Genomic DNA, 19,710 nt, shown 5'->3' on the forward strand with positions numbered 1-19,710 from the left:
ATTGGGCTCTTAATAGTTGGCGTGTGTCCTGTGTATTTCTCAGAGCACTCTGTGTTTTCTCGACAGGCGTTGGATTCCCTGACCTTGTCTGAAGGTGATGGATTTGTTTTTACTCATGCTCTGGGAGGAAATGGTTTCATTTCTGTGGAATTCTGTGTTCTCTTAATCCATGGGTCGTTTCATTCATCGACTCCGCGAATACCTGTTGGTGGCTTCGTCTGTGCAGTGCCCGGCGTGGTACGGTGGTAGTAACATCTGGGCAAACGAGTTGCTTCCTGTCCTTGTGCGGTTGACACACGAGGAGGGGTAGGTGCCCAAAGGGGCGGTTCTCTGGTGATGGGGGAGTGGCCTTGCTCTGACCTTGAGAAGGGCTCTCCCACCGGATGGAACCAGAGAAGGTGAGACCTAGAGGTTGGGGGTGGCATCGTGGGCCAGGACTGGGCAAGCCATCCTGGGCGGCGAGCCCTAACTGAGAAAGAGGTGGGGTCCACGCACCCCCACCCCAGCCTTTGTCCATGATTCAGTGGAGTTGGAGGTTTGCCAGATGTCAGGTGTTTGAAGCATACCCAGTTCAACTCCACCTCTGGAGAAGTGGTCCATTTCCTCAGATGCCGTCATTTATTTGTAATGTGAGAGAAGGATTATTTAAATTAAAAAAAATTTTTTTTACATTTTTATTTTTGAGAGAGAGACAGAGAGCGGGTGCGTGCACAAGTGAGGGGTAGCAGAGAGAGAGGGAGACAGAGGATCCAAAGCAGGCTGCAGGCTCCGAGCTGTCAGCACAGAGCTCGATGCGGGGCTCAGACTCACAAACTGAGACCAAGACCTGAGCCAAAGTCGGCGCCTAACTGACTGAGCCACCCAGGCCCCCCCCCCCCCCGCCAAGAGAGGGATTATTTAGGAAGAAGGACCACAGACACTTTAGCCTGTATTTAGTCACTGACCCTAAATGTGCATTGAAAAAAAATTTTGGAGGTGCCCGGGTGGCTCAGTGAGTTGTGACTCTTGATTTTGGCTCACGTCGTGATCTCACAGTTTGTGGGATCGAGCCCTGCATCAGGCTCTGCACTGACAGTGTGGAGCCTGCTTGGGATTCTGTGTCTCCCTCTCTCTCTGCCCCTCCTCTTCTCATGCTGTCTCTTTCTCAAAATAAATAAACTGCTAAAAAATTTTAAACATTTTTGGATATTTTGGTTCATTTTTGTCAGGTCTGGCAAACGTATTTTTAAGTAGACTCCATGCCCATGTAGGGCTTGAACTCATGACCCTGAGATCAGGAGTCACGTGCCCCATCACCTGGGCCAGCAGACTTTTGTGTAAAGGGCCAGATTGTGGTCTTTTTTGGACCGAATGGTGTGTGGACATTGTGTGGCCAGAGGAGCCATGGATATGTATGTAAAGTAAGTTTTCTTTGATTATTTAAGTCATCTTAGTTCAGAATAGTTTGCCAGGAATGTTCCTAATTGACGGATTAAGATCGGACATGATTTCCTGAGCCGAGATCAAGAGTTGGACGCTTAACAGACTGAGTCACCCAGGTGTCCCAAGGGGGCCGTTCTTTAAATTTTTTTAAATGTTTTTATTTATTTTTGAGAGAGACACGGGGCACAAGTCGGGGAGGGGCAGAGAGAGAGGGAGACACAGAATCTAGGCTCTGAGCTGTCAACACTGAGCCACCCAGGTGCCCATCAAGGGGCCCTTTCTAACCCCCTCCCCCATTGAGGCGTGGCTTCAGGGGGCACAGTTCTGGGGCGGCTGGGGCGGGGGGGTGGGGGGAGGATGCCCAGAAAGGGTGTCTTGGCAGGCACATTACAGCATCCATTCCCCTGATAAAATATGTTGCCGACCATTCCTTGGGAAATTGGCATGGAAACACGGAGTCAAAAGTTTCCTGATTGTTTTCATCTCTTTGTTTATTTCTTTTGGAAAACTATTGAAAAGCTCATGTGTGGCTTGCTAAAATTAAATCACAGGGGAAGTGCCTGAAGCAAGATTTGATAGTGCTCTGTGTCTGGGTAAAGTGCTCCTGTGGTCCGTTTTGAAAGTCAAGTGTTCCTGGGACGCAGCCACACCCACTGTTGTCTGTATGGACCTGTATGCTTTGGTCCCTTAGGGCCGAGCCGGGCAGTAGTGGATTGTACGGCCCCACAGAGTCGAAGGTGTTTATTATCTGGCTCATTTGCTGCCTCTGCTCTCGGTGGAAGCCGCGGTCTTCTTAGATCCAAAAGTCAGTCGTTTGCCTGCAATGCTGAGTCTCAGGTTCACTGAAGGAAGGTCCCAGACTCTGTGTCTGATGATGGCAGAGCAGAGCATGCAGGGGTCCGGCGTGCAGGGCCGCGTGGTGACACAGCCAGAGCCTTGTGGTTTAGATGGCGGCCGCAGGCCACCTGTAGAGGGGCGCCCCTTCTCTCCGATGGAATTGGGAAGTAGTAAGCAGGGGGATTTGGGACTCAGGGTGTCAGAAGTTGTAGAGAATCTGCATTCCAGGTTCTTTCCCTCCTCAAAAGCCGGAAGAACGGATACATGTCTCAACACGACATGTTGAGGAATGACAGCAACCCAGGACGGAACAGAAAACCTCGTGAATGTGGGCAAAGCATGTATGAATTCCTCATTTTTTTGAATTAAAATTTTTTAAATGTTTATTTTTGAGAGAGAAAACAGAACGTGAGTAGGGGAGGGGCAGAGAGAGAGGGCAACACAGAATCCGAAGCGGGCTCCAGGCTCTGAGCTCAGCACAGAGCCCGACGCGGGGCTCAAACCCATGAACCGTGAGATCACGACCTGAGCCGAAGTCAAGAGTCGGATGCTTAACCGACTGAGCCACCCAGGCTCCCCATGGATTCCTCATTTTGGGATTAAAAAGGCAATTTTAAAAACCTCAGGCGAGGGGTACCTGGGTGGCTCAGTCAGTTAAGCATCCTACTCTTGACTTTGGCTCAGGTCATGATCTCACGGTTCGTGGGTTTGAGCCCCGTGTCAGGCTCCATACTGAGCCTGGAGCCTGCTTAAGATTTTCTTTCTCTCCCTCTCTGCCTGCCCCCTCACTTGTGTGGTCGCCCTTCTCTTTCTCTCTCTCCACCAAGTAAGTAAACAAACAAATGCTGCACCCGAGAAGGATCCTGTGTGTAGTGGGCCTTTTTCAAAGTGAACGTGTGTTTATAAGCCAGACATTATTTTAATGGAGTGCAGCGTTCTTCTGTCCTCTTTCTCCTTTTCTTTTGTTAAAGTAAGTAGCTTCTGGGTCTTCCTGACATCGTGGAGGACACGAAAGCCCAGAAAACTTGCTTTTGTGGTTTTTCTTCTGTGTTCAAGTTTGCCTACTTCTAGTATATTGGCAAAAATTAAGAGTTTCCTTAAATTTTTGCCAGCGCAATTTAAGAGCAATTAGAGCAAATTCAGTTATTACATTTGAAATGATTGTCTGGGTAAATTATAGTTTAAAATTTAATTTATACTAAATCCTACACTTTAATGAACAGACCACATCACACATTTTTATGTTCTTAAATTATCCACGGCTTTAAAGCTATAAAACAAGGCTCTTTTAAAAAAAGTACTGTTTCTTTTTTTTTCTTTTTCTTACTCCTTCAAAAGTATTTACATTTCTCTTTCAAAATAAGGTGAGAAAACCCCTTTGGCCTGTCAGCTTTAAAGAATTATACTTGTCGAGGGTGCCTGGGTGGCTCAGTCAGTTAGGCGTCTAGCTTCGACTCAGGTCATGATCTCGTGGTTTATGGGTTCCAGCCCCGCGTCGGGCTCTGTGCTGACAGCTCACAGCCTGGAGCCTGCTTCGGATTCTGTGTCTCCCTCGCTCTCTTCCCCTTCCCTGCTCATGCTCTCTCTCTCAAATATAAATAAACATTAAAAAAAAAAAAAAAAGAATAATACTTGTCTTTCCATCTCATCGTCATTTATCTGGATTGACTTGAACCCATCAAATCTCAAAATGTACTAAGAGGAAGACATTTCCAGATTTTTTTTTTTTCTGCAAAGTACATATATTTTTGAATGACCCGTTTTTACCTTTTGCTTTAGTCCCCACTCTTTCACTGCGTTTCTAGGTGTGTTCAGTTAGAGGTAGTTCTCCTCTCGGGGCCTCTGGGTGGCTCCCTCAGTAGAGCATCCGACTTCAGCTCAGGTCATGATCTCATGGTTCCTGAGTTCAAGCCCTGCGTCGGGCTCACTGCTGTCAGTGTGGAACCTGCTTCAGATCCTCTGTCTCTCTGTCCCCCTCCCCCACTCATGCATTCACACACACATTCTCTCTCAAAAATGAATAAACAGTAAAAAAAAAACCACAAAAACCCTCTCCTCTCAAAGATTGGAGTTTCCCATGTGAGGATCTAAGCACTCCCTGTGAAAGCATTTTCTTGGGGCCATTTGTAAAGTGATTGCAGGTGATCCTGGAGCAGGCACAGGTGTGTGGATGTGGATGGAAGAACTTGGCCCAATGTGGTGGGCAGCTGGATTCAGGAGAGCCACGGTGGGGGGGGGGGGTGTCAAGAGCCCGATGACGTGGCCAGGTGTCCCTTTTGCCCGGTCTCCCCAACTTTCGGACGTCAGCTCTGTGGGTTCCCGTGTCCTGGCTGGCACCCTGCCCTGAGTGTGGATGTGACGTGTCCTTGTCCCAGAGTCTTTGTCTTCCTGCTGGGCGTGGGGCCACGTCACCTGCTGTCCCCAGACATCTCCCCTGAGGCGTCTTAGGGGCTCAGTGCACCCAAGGGGTTACTCTGTTTCCTCCCCTCCTGTCCCCTGCCAGAACTGCCAGGGCCACAGCGTCTGTTACTAACGTTCACCAGGGCGTGTCAGGAGGTTCAAGGTAGAAGCCTTTGGGTCCGGGTGGGGTTCCTGAACTGGACCTTTCTGTTCTGTGTCTGTTCATTTCTCCAGCAAGCCCACCTGTCTGTCTCCCACTGGCGGTTTCCACAGAACCTGATCTCTGCCGCCTCAGAGAAGATACTGCTCCCTGGGTCTCACTTCTCAACCAGGCTGCCTGCCGGGATTTCTTAGGACTTTTATAGATTTTCTGGTGCTTAATTCCCACCTCCACAGAGGCAGGTTTAAGTGGCGTGGAGTGTTGCCTGGCACCTGGGTTCCTCCCAGTTTTAAAAATGATAATGTTTGGGACACTGGGTGGCTCAGTCTGTTAAGCATCTGACTTCGGCTCATGTCATGATCTCAGGATTTGTGGGTTCGCGCCCCGTGTCGGGCTCTGTGCTGACGGCTCAGAGCCTGGAGCCTGCTCTGGTTTCTGTGTCTGCCTCTCTCTCTGCCCCTCCCCTGCTCACGCTTTCTCTCTCTTTCAGAATTAAACGTTAAAAAAAAAAAATTCCGTAAACAGAAATGTTACAGTTCAGAGAAGTATTTTTATGTCAGGAAGATACATTAGGAAGGCAACTTTTGGAACTTTTAGATTCCTTCTGAGTGAAAATCTTCAATGAAAAGATACGCTTCCCTTTTTCAGATGTTGAGAAAATGCAGTTTTCAAGTTCTAACCACAAAGAGACTCCTCAGATTGCTCTGGAATCCTCCGTGGATGTCTCAGCTGCTTAGTTGAGGGGGAACTTAAGGTCAGGACAATTTTTATTTATTTAATTCTTTTTTAAATTTAACTTTTTTTAAAGAAAGAGTTTAATTTTTTTTAACATTTATTTATTTTTGAAAGAGCACAAATGCGGGAGGGGCAGAGAGAGAGGGAGACACAGAATCCAAAGCAGGCTCCAGGCTCTTGAGTTGTCAGCACAGAGCCTGATGGGGGGCTTGAACCCATGAGCCACGAGATCATGACCTGAGTGAGTCAAAGTTGGGCGCTCAACCGACTGAGCCACCTAGGTGCCCCAAGGTCAGGACAGTTTTGAAGGTCTTGAGCACAGAAGACCCAAAGTAAAGACAAGTGGCCGTGTGGTATTTACGTAGTGTTTTGGAAACCTGAGGGTCAGGGATGCTAAATTAGCAGGCTAGAATAATCAGGGTACCAGAAATTCATACCGGGACACTGGCTCTGCTTCTGGTTTGTCCTACTCGAGCTGCTTTGACAGGAGAAGCGTCCCGCAGACTGTCCCCGGCTGTGGATGACTTCACTTCACGTGGGTGCCGCTTTAGTGCCCGTGTGCTCCGTGCTGGGGACGTGGAGGGACTCTGTTGATGGGGCCAGCGGGCTGCTGTGGGTGATGGCAGTGAACTACAAGGCAATGTGCGGAACCTGAGGGCCCAAATCGGCGTTTTATCAAATTGCGTTTTCCGTTTGGTGACCTCATTGCACTAAAGACAAGCCTGAGAGACGCTGAGGCAGAAACGGCGGGTGACCCGTTTTATTCTGTCTGCCTGCGTTTAGAGTGACTTTTTCACAGCAGAGCCAAAATCAGTTAAGTCATTGTCATGAGCGTGAGACGTGAGTACAGATTTCATTTGCTGATGCTCCTGTAATTTAAAATTATTGACTCAAAAAAAATCATTTTTTATTTTTTCAAGTATCAACATACAGTTTTTACTTATTGGCCACATACTGTCATCTCGTTCTCTTTACCTGCTGTCTCTGTACAAAATAATATTTTTAAAAAATGTTTTTTAATGTTTTATTTTTTGAGAGAGAGACAGAGCATGAGCAGGGAAGGGGCAGCACAGAGCCCGATGCGGGGCTTGAACCCATGAACTGTGAGATCATGACCCAAGCCAAAGTCGGATGCTTAACCGACTGAGCCACCCAGACGCCCCCAAGATAATATTTGTTTTCATCCAGGTTACACTGTTGGATGATTTACGTACAGTGAGACGCACTCACTCATTCTTGGCTATTCTTGGCTTTTTAAAGAAACCGCTTTATTGAGATGTAAGTCACATACCATACAGTTTATTCATTTGAAGCGTATGACTCAGTGCTTTTTAATGTCTTATTATTATTTGTTTAAACAACACAGCGTTGAGTACTTCCTTTTGTTGCTTAAATAGTTGGGATAACTGGATTCCGTGTCCCCGTTTGACTCCTGCTGCCGTCGCCACCCGGGGTCACTGGTACATCCTCAGTAGGACTTGCTGGGACATTTTAAAGCCACTTCCCTTAGACCGCTTACAAGAGGGCCTGGTGCTTGGCTAGCCCTCAGTCATTGTTAACCTATTTTTATGACACCCTTTTTAAGAGGCGGGACGCAGGAGTTTCTGTGTTTTTGCGGCTTGGTATTTCTGCGGACCTACCTCGGGAAGGCATCCCACGTGAATCCGTCCCCGTTCTCCTGCCGCAGAAGTTCCAGAAGCCTCGTGGTCTCTGGCGGATCGGGGCCACCACTCGCGAAAGGGCTTGGCTCTGTGTGCTGTGTGCGTGTGAGCCATGCTGTGTTTGTTACTATTCAGGAGGTGGAGGAACCTTCCGGTCCCCTGTGAGGAAGCAAGGTCAGCCCACACAGATGTGGCTCTGTTCTGTTCCTAGAACGAAGGAAACGGGGTGGAGGGTGTCCACCGCTGCGCTCTTGGGAAAGTGCTCAGAAACATACACGTTTGCATCCAGATCGTAACTGGAAAGCACGCGAGCCCACTGAGGGCTGGCCGGCACCCCTGGTGGCAGTACGCTCTTGGGTGTTTAAGCCAGCAGATCTCTCGCACGGGAGCCACACGGACTCAGAAAGATACGATGAGGAGTTCTTACAGGGAGAGATTTCTGGTTTTGTGAAAATAACTGTGCACTCTTTAATTATGCCCTCGTAAGGGGACTTGGCTCTGATTTCTTGTCAAAATTAATAGTAGAGGATTTTGTGTATTACGTGTTTAGATGTGTGTCTGTCTCTCATGTTTAGTGTTCAGCACTTTGTATCGAAGAACTTTATATTCTTTATAAGCTTTATATTCTGTTTGTTTGGCTGTAAATAGACTTGTCTGTAAAATTCAATATCCAGGAGTGCCTCTGTGTAGTGTCACCATGAAATTACACGTAGAGAGCGGGGTCTTGGGCATAGGATGATTGTAGCGATGTGCTTGGAGCCACATTGAATACACCAGCAAGAGAGTACTGGTGACAGACGTTAGGGAAAGTACAGAAGGAAGTGTGAATGTTTAAGATCATGTGTCGTGTTCCCTGAACACTTTGTTTTCTTAAAGTTTATTTATCTTCAGAGAGACAAACAGTATGAGTGGGGGAGGGGCGGGGGGGTGGAGAGAGAGGGGGAGGGAGAGAGAGAATCCCAAGCAGGCTCTGCCCTGCCAGCACAGAGCCCGATGAGGGACTCGAACTCACAAAGTCCTGAGATCATGACCTGAACCCGAGTCAGATGCTCAACTGACTGAGCCACCAGGCTTTGCCCCCCCCCACCCCCGGCCTGAGCACTTCTGAGTCATTGGCTCCTTACGTTAGAATGGCTTGAAATTGATCAGCCTGAATTCGCCATCATGGGCGCTCTTAGTTCGGGTGTCCTGTCACTAAGACGGTTGTGCATTGTGTTTGATAACTGGTGACGTGAGGGCACAAGGTGAGGCATTCTTCTACCCTGTGATACTCGAGCACGTACCATTTGTTTTTTAAGTTTATTTATTTATTTTGAGAGAGGAGAGAGACGGTGCAAGCGGGGGAGGGGCAGAGAGAGGTGAGAGAGAGAATCCCAAGCAGGCCCTGCACTGCCAGTGCCATGGCTCAAACCCATGAACCGTGAGATCGTGACCTGAGCTAAAACCAGAGTCGGGTGCTTAACTGGCTGAGCCCCCCGGGCAGCCCCTGGTTCTGTTTTTAAGGTACCTTATAAGCACGTGTTCCAGCCGTGATTATGTGGCCATTACCTAAAGCTATCAAATTGTAAGTTTATGGGATGGCTGTTGTTTGGCCGGGCGTCAGAACGGAGCAGTTTAATCATGTGGTGTCAGTGCCGTATTGGGAGTGGCCTGTAAAGTCAAATAAGTTCCATTTGCTGTACACAGGTAGTAATTACAAAATAATGTCCACGGAATGCGAGTATAAATGTTGACCCAGCAGCCTCCGTAGCTTAGCGCTAAGACCCAAGCACAGCTAAGCCTAATAAGGCGAGGGCCCATCTTCCAAGTGGCACTCCTCCCCACCACTGTGGTGCAGTCAGCCTCACCAGAAAGGGAACGGAATAAGAGAGCGAAATGACGTGGAGGTCAAAGACTCTTAATTGAATCTCGGTGACAAAGATGGCACGTTACGGCTATTGGACTGAAGCGGTGACTTTAATTTCTCTTCTGGTGGTGGGACCAGAGCCATTTATCTCCCATGAATAGAAAGTGAAGTTCAAAGTCTGTTCACTAAACACTGGCTCGTATTTGGACTCCTAGAATGGTTTTGAGACTCTGAGTTACTGTTCTTTCTTTTTCGGTCTTGAAGCAATTACTGAAAGGTCAGTCCACTAATTCCTTCCAGAGTTACCGGAGACCTTTCATGTAATCATTTAGAACTTGATTCCAAGTAGCTAATATTTATCCAGTTCTTACTTTGAGCAGGGCACAAACACGGGGGGGGGAGCGTGGGGAGCTGAAGGAATCTTGGTCCTTACCCTTGAGACATCTGGTATCTTGAGTAATCTACGTACGTTAGCCACAGAAATGTCTTGGCGTCCTTGTTCGGGCATACTGAAGAATTTGGTGTTACAAGTAGATTCGCGTCTTCCTGCCTTTCGCTCCCTAGCACTGTGTTGGCACATAGTAGGTGCTTTATAACTACTTGCGGAGTGCGTGGAAGGGGGACTTGACCTGACCGTGATCCGTATTGCATCGTAAAATGCTTCTGCTGCGTGGAGGGTCATTAATCCCTGATCTTTTGTTAACTGATGCTGCTTATGACGGCGATCATCCAGACACCTCAGAGTTTTGATTCTCTTTGAGGGTGGTTGCTTCGTCTGCTTGGACTGCTGTGACAAAGTACCAGAAACCGGGGGGCTTACGAACAACAGAAGTCAATTTCGAACATTTCTGAAGGCTGGCAGTCCAGCGTAGGCCGATTCGGGGTCTCCGGAGAGCCTGCTTCCTGGTTCACAGACCGCCACCCTCTTGTTGTGTCCTCAGGTGGTGGAAGGGGTGAGGGAGCTCTCTGGGGTCTCTTTTGTAAAGGCTGATCCCGTCATGAGGCTTGTACCCTCATTAACTAATCACCTCCCACGAGCATTCCCGAATACCATTGCACTCGGCATTACGTTTCAACGTGTGAATTTAGGGGGGACACAAGCATTCGGGCCACAGCGGTGATGATACAAGAAAACAAAAACAATGAGTTTGACAATGACCTGTCAGGCATGGTGCTTCCTGAGAGACAGTCCCAGTTGACGCGATACATGACACCGCTTCTCAGATTCCCCAGTCAGCCGTGGGTTTGTGCAAACCTGATGAGGTGGTGGCTAGTGGTGATCAAGGTGAGGGTACGTCTTCAATTTTGCTTGTGAATCTATGGCGTATCAGGAATAACTAGTCGCCGGGAGATCCCGCGGTGTGTGAGGGAAGCTTGGAGCACAGAAAGGTCGCTTTAACTAGAGACGAAGAGTTTTGGGAAGGCGGTGGTCAACGAGGGAGGTGGCCTGCATGCTTGGAGCCGTCGTGTGCGGGCCAAGAGCTTTCCCACGTGATGCGTAGGCACGAACGCGGCGGCACAGACAGCACACAGTAGGCTGTTTCGGGTGGTGGGCGGAAATGTTTGAAGGCGAACGGACAGTTGGGATGTGCGTGGGTGAGTTGAGGTCTTGGAGGCCCGCCCTTGGAGGATGGAACCTGTTCAGTGAGAAGAGGGGAGACCACTAAGCTTGTTTTGTTTTTGTTTTTGGATGGGGCAGACCACATCAGAAATTGTACGGAAGAAAGAATGGTCTGAGAGTAACACATAGATCGGGGCTGGCACACTGTGAGATCAAGCCCGTGGTGTTTTTGTGTGACACCCCACCCTCTGCGAGCTAAGAGTGGTTTTTACATTTTTAAAGAGTTGTGAAAGATAGATAAAGGGCAACACGGGACACAGACTGGTGTGATTTGCAAAGCCTACAATATTCGTTATGTGGCCCTTCACTTGAAGTAGTTTCCTAAGCCCCAGTGGATTGGAAAGGAGAAGACAACATTACAGAACCCCTTTTCTCCCCACAGTAAGAGGAAGTTGAGCCTGTTGGCAGAATGAGGACCCTTTTGGAATCCTGGGTAAGGAGAGACCAGACATGAAGAGGGGGCAGGTGAAGTAGGGTCTGGAACAGGCTGGAGAGAGGGTGGGATCAGGACAGAATGTCGATTAACATCTGGGAAGGTAAAAAGGCTGATTGTTTCTTTGAGGAGAAAAGAATTGGGAAGGAAAATGGGTGTAGAAAATTAGCTAGTGGGTGGGGAAGAGGAAAGTGGAGACTCTTTACAAGGGATCTGCACCAGGCTTGGGGGGGTCAACCCTTGAGCAGGGTAGAACATTCTAGAATGGGTGCTGTGAAGAACAAAATGCAAAGACCATTAGCATTTGGTTTCTGTGGGGTAAAAATGCCATGTGTTACGTTATGTAGTGATTTATCTTTTATTTATTTATTTTAACATTTTTTAACGTTTAATTTAATTTTGAGACAGAGAGACAGAGTGCGAGCAGGGGAGGGGCCGAGAGAGGGGGAGACACAGAATCCAAAGCAGGCTCCGGGCTCTGAGCTGTCAGCGCAGAGCCCGACCTGGGGCTCGAACTCACAAACCGTGAGATCATGACCTGAGCTGAAGTAGGAGGCTTAACTGACTGAGCTTCCCAGGTGTCCCTGCTGTGATTTACCTTTTAAAGCGTGGACTCCTCCACCATCCTGTGGTGCGTTCAGCTACTAAGAATGTCTTGCTAATTTTTATTCGGGAGCGGTTGAAGCAAGTGGCTAGCACAAAGAGGAGTGACGTTTGGTAATACTTGCTGGATGAATGAGGGCCAGATAGCAGAATAGTCCAGTTAAAGATAGGGAAGGCAGCTTCCAGTTGTACCTCTGGCCCAGTGCGTTCACCAAGGGGAACTCAGCGAACGGCTACCAGACCAATGCCGCCCAGTAGAACTTTCTGCAGGGATAGAAACATTCTTTGCTGTCCAATATGGTGGCCATTCAGGTGTGGCCAGTAAACACTTGAAATGGGTGGGCTTGTGGGATGGAACAACTGAATTTTAAATTTTACTTTTTTTATTGTGGTAAAATAGATATAACCTAATATTTACCGTCTGAACCATTTTCAAATGTAGAGTTCAGTGACTTTAAGTACATTCCCACTGTTGTGCGACCATTAGCACCATCCATCTCCAGGACTTTCTCGTCTTCCCCAACTGAAAGTGGTCTGCGTCCTCCCCTCCCCCAGCCCTACAACCTGTGCTGTCTGTCTCTGAATCTGACTCCTGCGGGCGCCTCAAATGAGTGGGATCATCCGGTGTTTGTCTTTCTGTGACGTGCTTATCTCACTTGGCGTAAGGTCCTCGAGGGTCATTCTGTGTTGGAGCACGTGTCAGAATTTCTTTCCTAGTTAGGGATAAGTGACATTCCATGCGGATGTATGCCGTTTGTCCGTTCCTCCATCGATAGACGCTTGGACGGTTTCCACCTTTTGGCCACTCTGAATAGGCCATGTGAACCTGGGTGTGTACTTACTTCTAGTTGATGGGAATCTGCAAAGGCACGTGGGGGTTTGTGAGGCCTGTCGTAGGAGAAGCGGGTGGCCTGGTGGCACTTTTCGGCCTTGAAGGCTTTGGAAGGAAAGGGCTTCTCTGTGACCGCGGGCAGGCCATGAGGGGGTCAGAGTGCATCTGAGTTCAGGGTCCTTGGCATGGAGGGGACAGGACGCTGACTCCAGGAGTTTGTCAGGTGTTAACAGCTTGGGATATTTGTGCTGTGTTTGATGTCTGGAGGTTCCGTTGATAGTTGAAACGTAATGATTTATGGAGCCTGGACACTAGATTGAATCTGTCTGGTTTCCTGTGTCTCGCTCCCTCAGAGGTCGGCATGGCATTCACGCTGCTCTCCCAGTTGGGATCATTTCAGCCTGCTTGAGCCTCCTCTTCTTGTGGCAAAGGGTTGATGGGAGGCTCCAGTTCCGTCTTACGTATCAGTTTCCGGGATGGCATTTGATTTTGCATTTGTTGTTGTTTGAAGGGTGTGGCGTGTCCGGAGCCCAGAGTGTCTTTGTGATCCGCCAGTGGAGCTGAGGCCTGTGTGATTGGCCCGTAGCAGGTAAAGATGGCGGGGGAGAGTTGCCTGGTGGGGTGCAAGCTGTGTGTGCACCTGCTGCGGAGAAGCAGGGCCACGGCGCCTCCCCTTGGCCCGGGGGGAGGGCCGGGACGGTGGAGGGGATGGATGTCTGTTTGTGCAGAAGCTGCAGGGGAACCCGGTGCTCAGAGACCAGGAGGCTCGAGGACTGGCAGGTGAGGCTCACGGGGATGAGAGAGTCTGAGAGTCAAATGACCATCTTGAGTTCTCTCCCGCGGTATGTCTTTCAGTGGCTGCAGCGAGGACAAGGGTAGGTTGTGTTTGGGGATGAAGAGGAACGTCTGGACACGTGTGTGTTTGCTCCCACGCACGGGGACCTCCTTGTGACCTTCACGGCAATATGGCGGATCCGTGAAGGTCGTGGGTATAACGGGGATGGCGTTGGTCTGAGAGTGACTGGGGTCAGGGAGGAAGGAGACCCCTCCATGGCGTAGCCGTGGCACTTATCAGCTTAACCTTGGTTTCCAAATCAGGAGGGGGTGTTGGACAGCATTTACCTTATGAGGCTGGCGTATGAATTCAGTGAGGTGACATAGGTGGAGATTTTGGCGCATGAGCGCTTGGTAAAGGTTAGTTTCTTTTTTTATTTTATTTTTATTTTTTAATTTATTTTTGAGGGGGGGGGGGCAGGCAGCACGCAAGCCAGGGAGGGGCAGAGAGGGAGACACAGAATCGGAGGCAGGCTCCAGGCTCTGAGCTGTCAGCACAGAGCCCGACGCGGGGCTCAAACCCACAAGCCGAGATCATTACCTGAGCCGAAGTCAGCTGCTTAACTGACTGAGCCACCTGGGCTACCCAAGGTTAATTTCTTTACTATTTTGTTTTTACGTTTGTTTTTGAGAGCGCAGGCGCGAGTTGGGGAGGGGTAGAGAGGGAGACAGAGAATCCGAAGCAGGCTCTGCTCTGACGTGGGGCTCGAACCTAGGAACTGTGAGATCACGATCTGAGCTGAAGTCGGACGCTCAGCTGATGGAGCCACCCAGGCGCCCCAGTTAGCGTCTTTAGACACGTGATGGTCCCCACTCCCTTTTCTCCTTGTAACTAACTTCTGCTTATCCTTTAAAACTTGGCTCAGGTATCACCTTCCCCGGAAGCCTCCGTCTCCCACCCTCATGGCTCTGCTTCGTCCGTCTCTTGTAATATGCCCAAAGCGGTTTGTTACAGAGCTTCTGTGTTGTTTAGATACCCCGCCCCCCAAGCTGTCCTTTGTGTGGTGGCCACAGGGCCGTGTCACATCATGTCATCCTGGCATGCGGCATCTGTTCAGGCAAGCGGGGAAGACCAGGCTGGTGAATCTCCTGTCCCTCCCCTTGTTTCTCCAGATCGTGGGAAGGGCATGGCCCTGTTAATTCCAGTAATCCTTGCAGACTACGGGCTGAGAGGACACAACTGGGCCAACGCAGTGGGCCGAGGGGGGTGCCAGGGGACAGGGTCTGGCTCTGGCTAGGGTCTTAGAAGACATCCCTGGCTGCCAGCGGAACAGAATGTCCACAGGGTTTGTACATGGACCGCAGCTGGTATTTACAGGTCAGGAACTCGGCCCAGGAAGGGTATCCGACGAGAAGTCTTGGGATTTTCCACGCTGTGGGCAGAGATCCTGGGAGCCCATCATCATCGTCACCGTCCACTGTCCCGGCAGATACTTGCTGAGCGCCTCCTACGTGCCTGGGAGGGGGCGGGGTCTCGAGGGCCTCGCGCACTAGCTGTGTGACCCAGACAAAGAATCAGGCCTGGCCTGCAAGCTACCAGAAATAGTACCCTGGGGGGTAACTGAGTCCCGGGAGTCAGGCGTGCTGGACCCTGGTCGGCACCGTCCGCGGGCACCATCCGCGATCACCATCCGCGATCACCGTGGGAGCCGGGCTTCCTGAGGCCCTCGGGCCGTGACGGAATGTGTTCTTTGTGCTGGCCACACCTAGGCGAGCCAGAGAGAAATCCAGGAGGCCGTGGCTCCTTCCTGAGGTCGAAGCCTCTCTGCTGTGCTCTCCTCCTTATAGAACTCACCTCCTCCCCGTGGCGGTTGAACTGGACTCATGCCGAGAAGGTGGGAGCCGCTGAGGCAGGGGACACCAAGGGTGATTTGTGTTCACCTCAAATATGTGCTGATTTAGAAGCTGCCCCATGTTTTAGAAGTTGACAGCAGGCTGAGCTAATCACAAGCAAGTCTCATGCAGCGGGGGCTGGGCGGGCTGGTTGTGTCCCATGAGTTTTTACTCGGGATGAAGTCGGGAGAGAAGATGGTCGTTCACTCACTCCCACGTGGGGTGTTCTTTGGAAAAGCCTCTCCTTTAGTGACCAGCCCCAGGGAATGTTGCTGTTAAATATTTTTGCGTATCCTTCTCGTTGTTTAAAGGATGTAAAAATGCTCTTTCTTTTCTAATATTCTTTTTTTTTTTTTTTTTTTGAGAGAGAGACAGAGTAGGAGCAGGGGAGGGGCAGAGAGACGGAGACACAGAAGCCGAGGCAGGCTCCAGGCTCCGAGCTGTCAGCACAGAGCCCGACACGGGGCCCAAACTCACAAACCATGAGATCCTAACCTGAGCCACAGTCAGATGCTTGATGGACTGAGCCACCCAGGCGTCCCCCAAAATGCTTTTTCTACCAATTTAATTAAGTGTGAGTGTGGCCTTAGTCTTTTCCCAGTTCCTAATTTTGCTTTTCTTTCTAGTCAGAAATAAAGGCAGAATGTGCTTTTTTGCTGTAAAGCGTACGTGACAAAGCGAACCTCCCTCACCAGCATCACGGAGCTTGGGAATCGGGCAACGTAAGAACAAAGCAAAACCAAACAAAAAAGCAAAAATGGGTTGGGTGGAATTTATCTATAATTAACTGTGCTAATTCAATATTGTGGAAACAAATGATCGTAAGGCCATTATGGTGCAACCGATCCGTTCGTAAATTTTTTGATCCTTGAAGTGTCAGGCACCTGATGTGGGAAAGTCAGTGTGTTGGGCTTGAGTTACCAGGACTAGGTTTGGCAATTCCGTTCTTTTTCTCTGGTGAGAGAACACGATTTCTGCCTTGCTCTTTGAAGATGGCAGTGAATTCAGCCCGCAGATGGAGATGGGCTTAAGGGGAATATTGTCAGAGGGCATTGTCTTAGAAGAAGGCAGAAAGATTCAAAAGGAGATTAAGCATTTCTCATGGGTGAGCATTTATTCTCTGGGTTTGGCCTTCCTTTTAGGTTTGTACGCATTTATTTTTATTACGGTACATGCTGTTTAGTTAAAATTGTAAAACTTTTAGAGAGGGTACCGAATGGTATGAGGAAGAGGTAAAAACCTCTTTCTCCCTCCTAACCCCACTTACAGGTTAACCGCTGTTGACAGTCGTGCATTTTTTCCGGCTGTTTTACACGTAGTCATAGGCAGGTATGGGTGTGTGTGCACGTACGTACATTGTCAACAGCTTGGTTCTAAATCAAAACCAAGCTGTCGGTAAAGCGGCATACATACGCATCTCGGACACGTTGGGGTTCGGGGAGACACGTACATCCCCTCGTGGGGCGCGTGACGGTCCGTTCGGGCTCTTGGTTTCAAACGACAGAGACCGCTCCTGGCCAAGTCGAGCTGACAGAGTCTGTCGGAACTGATGACGTGAGGGAGCGGGAGGAAACCAGGCAGCTGTACGGGACTGAGAAGCAGGAAGCAGGTAACACAGCAGCGTTCCCTGGGGCAGCAGTGCCTGGATCCCGTCAAACTGGTGTAACCAAGAACGTGGAGGAAGCTTCCCCTACGTCAGTGTTCCTGTGTCACTACGTCAGGATGCAAAGTGTGTGTGTGCGCGCGCTCGTGTGATAGGTGTGCGTATCCAGCTGGTTGAACTGCAGTCGTGTGCCCACCTCTGGGCCAGACCGGACACCAAGGACAGCAGGGGTTCGGTCCCCGCGGCATGGCAGTCCTCCCACTAGGAATTGCCGTCACCAGGCGTTTGCTGTTTGTTTACTGGATGTTTGTTTACAGGTTTTGAAGGGCCCAGAGCAGTGAGCTATAAGCTCCTTTGGAGTTAGCAGACACTGCAAATATCACATTCCGGGGAAAATGTGACATTTGTGAGTGAAAGAACTGCCTGTGCCCCTCTGTATTTTTTCCCATTTTTCTTTAAACATTTACGTATGTATGTATGTATCCACCTATTTATCTATTTAGAGAGTGAGAGCTGGGGAGGAGCAGAGAGAGGGAGACACAGAATCAGAAGCAGGCTCCAGGCGAACTCACGGAGCTGCGAGATCACGACCTGAGCTGAAATTGACGTTTAACTCACTCAGCCACCCAGCCGCCCTGTGATCTCTTATTCTTCTAAAAAAAATTTTTTTTAATGTTTGTTACTTTTTTAGAGAGAGAGCATGAGCGAGGGAGGGGCAGAGAGAAAGGGAGACACAGAATCTGAAGCAGGCTCCAGGCTCTGAGCTGTCAGCACAGAGCCCGATGCGGGGCTCGAACTCACGAACCGTAAGATCGTGACCTGAGCTGAAGCCAGACGCTTAATCGAGTGAGCCACCCAGGCGCGCCTGTAATCTCCTGTTCTTAAAGACAACAACAAAAACCCAAACCAGCCTTCTCCCCCACCCCTGGGCTTAGAGCCTGAGAAGGACTGAGAAAAGTGTTCACCATGTTACTCAAGCCATTACTACCACTGAGCAGAAGAAATGCATGTAAAGTCTGTTGTGAGTTATTTTTCTTTTAAGTTATTTATTCTGGGAGAGGGGGAGAGAGAGTATCAAAGTCCCAAGCAGGTTCCATGCTGTCAGCCTGGAGCTTGAAGTGGGGGTCGAACTCACGAACCATGAGATCATGACCTGAGGTGAAATCTAGGGTCAGACGCCTCACCGACTGAGCTACCCAGGCATCTCTGTTGTGAGTTATTTTTAAATGGTCCTAATTCCTGCTAATCATAAGGTACTTGCTCAGTTGAGAGCCCAGGAAATAACGACCATTGCTGCCCCATGGGATCTGTGAAGCCTTCTGGAGAGGTGGCCTGGCTACACAGCTTTGGGATGGTCTCGTGTCCACGGAAATTCTGGCCCCGTGTTTTTCACTCTGACTGTCTGGAGCTCGACTGCACAGTGTCCGGCCTTCCTGGGTCTGCAGGGGGGAGGGGGGCGGTCATGCCTGTGCAGCCCTCGACGGGGAGGATCCAGACACAACTCGTGGGAGCGTGTGCTTAACCGTCAGTGTCGAGCTCGACACAGACACAAACTCAGTGCTTTTTGTTCTAACAAGATACATTTGAACTACCATTTCAGTATTAAGACAGACTTCACTTGGTATTTTGTTGAAGACAAATAGTGGCCCGGTGGACCTGGCCAAGGTTTATGCACTTTTTATTCTCGGCTTTATATGGTAAGACATTTTCGGCACACAGGAAACTATGACTATGTTCATCTGTTGTTAGCATTCTGCCAAATTGGCTTTATCTCTATTGCGTGGTGGTTTTTGTCTTTCCTTTTTTTTTCCCCTCTTGTGGTTCCCTGCCCCCAATCTTTGGAGAGTAAGGCTATTTTTTAATATAAAAACATTTCCATGATCCCCAAGTCCAAACTCTATGAATAGGTGTTCTCTAAAGTCACATTCCAACTCGCCTCCTAATCCATTTTATTTTCTGCTGCATTTCTGGGCTCCTCGCTACATTTGTTTACTTTTCTTAAAGTCCCCCCGCCCCCGCTTCCCCCGCCGAAGATCTGTTGGTAATGCTTACATTTATACAAAGAAAATGTCAGCTTCTTAAGTAGGTTTTGTGACTGATGGTTAGCAAAGCATCCTATCTATGCTATTTTAGTATTAAGTATTTCACTATTTATTAAGCTTGGTGTGTAGGATTTTTGGTGCTCTTCTGGAGAATTACAAGGGTTTCTCCAAAGACGTGATGAAAAGAGGCCCAATTGAGACCACTTGTGATCACTTGATATATAGACACTTACGTGTGTGTGATACGAGGAATATCCTAAGGAAACAACACTCACTAATGTTGATTTATATTCATGCAAAGTAAGGAATAAAAAAGAAAGGCATGGGGCGCCTGCGTGACTCAGTCGGTTAAGCGTCCAACTCTTGATTTCGGCTCAGGTCATGATCTCTTGGTTCATGGGATTGAGCCCCACATCAGGCCCTGTGCTGACAGTGTGGTCTGCTTGGGACCCACCCTCCCCACCCCCCCATATCCCCCCCTCCCCCGCTTCTCCCCTGCTCATGTTGTTTGTCTTTCAAAATAAATACATAAACTTTAAAAAATTCTTAAAAAATAAGACACAAAGCTTAAGGCTAAGCAGTATCAGTTTTATACAAAATACCATGCCTTTGTCATGCTTGAAGGTACCGGTTATCCCCTGGCCTGAGTTTCTTAGCACAGACGACACAAAGAGCGCATTCTAGGCTCAGAAAGACCTCTTTCTCCCGGATGTGCAAGTGTAGATTTTCCTTCCTTCTTCTCTTGCCTTCTGTCATGGCGTCCTGGGCAGCATCATGTCTTCTCTCCGGGCCCAGAGGTGGGCCGCGGGCTGTGCCAGCAGGAGGTGACGGCTGCCTGCCTCTGCTCC

General features: G+C 49.3%; 1 protein-coding gene across 5 annotated transcripts in view; it reads left to right on the forward strand.

The window, feature by feature from the left end:
* TBL1X (transducin beta like 1 X-linked) overlaps nt 1-19,710 on the forward strand; it is a 231,243-nt gene that overhangs the window by 45,629 nt on the left and 165,904 nt on the right. The window contains exon 1 of one of the 5 annotated variants that reach the window (XM_042926657.1): nt 12,118-13,139. The exons of the other annotated variants lie outside the window; for them this stretch is intronic. The gene's annotated coding sequence lies outside the window, so the exon portion shown is untranslated. Of the gene's footprint in view, nt 1-12,117; nt 13,140-19,710 lie in introns of those variants that run through there. 5 annotated transcript variants of the gene reach the window in all.

Source organism: Panthera leo, chromosome Y (assembly GCF_018350215.1).
Source record: "Panthera leo isolate Ple1 chromosome Y, P.leo_Ple1_pat1.1, whole genome shotgun sequence".
NCBI classification, from domain to species: domain Eukaryota; kingdom Metazoa; phylum Chordata; class Mammalia; order Carnivora; family Felidae; genus Panthera; species Panthera leo.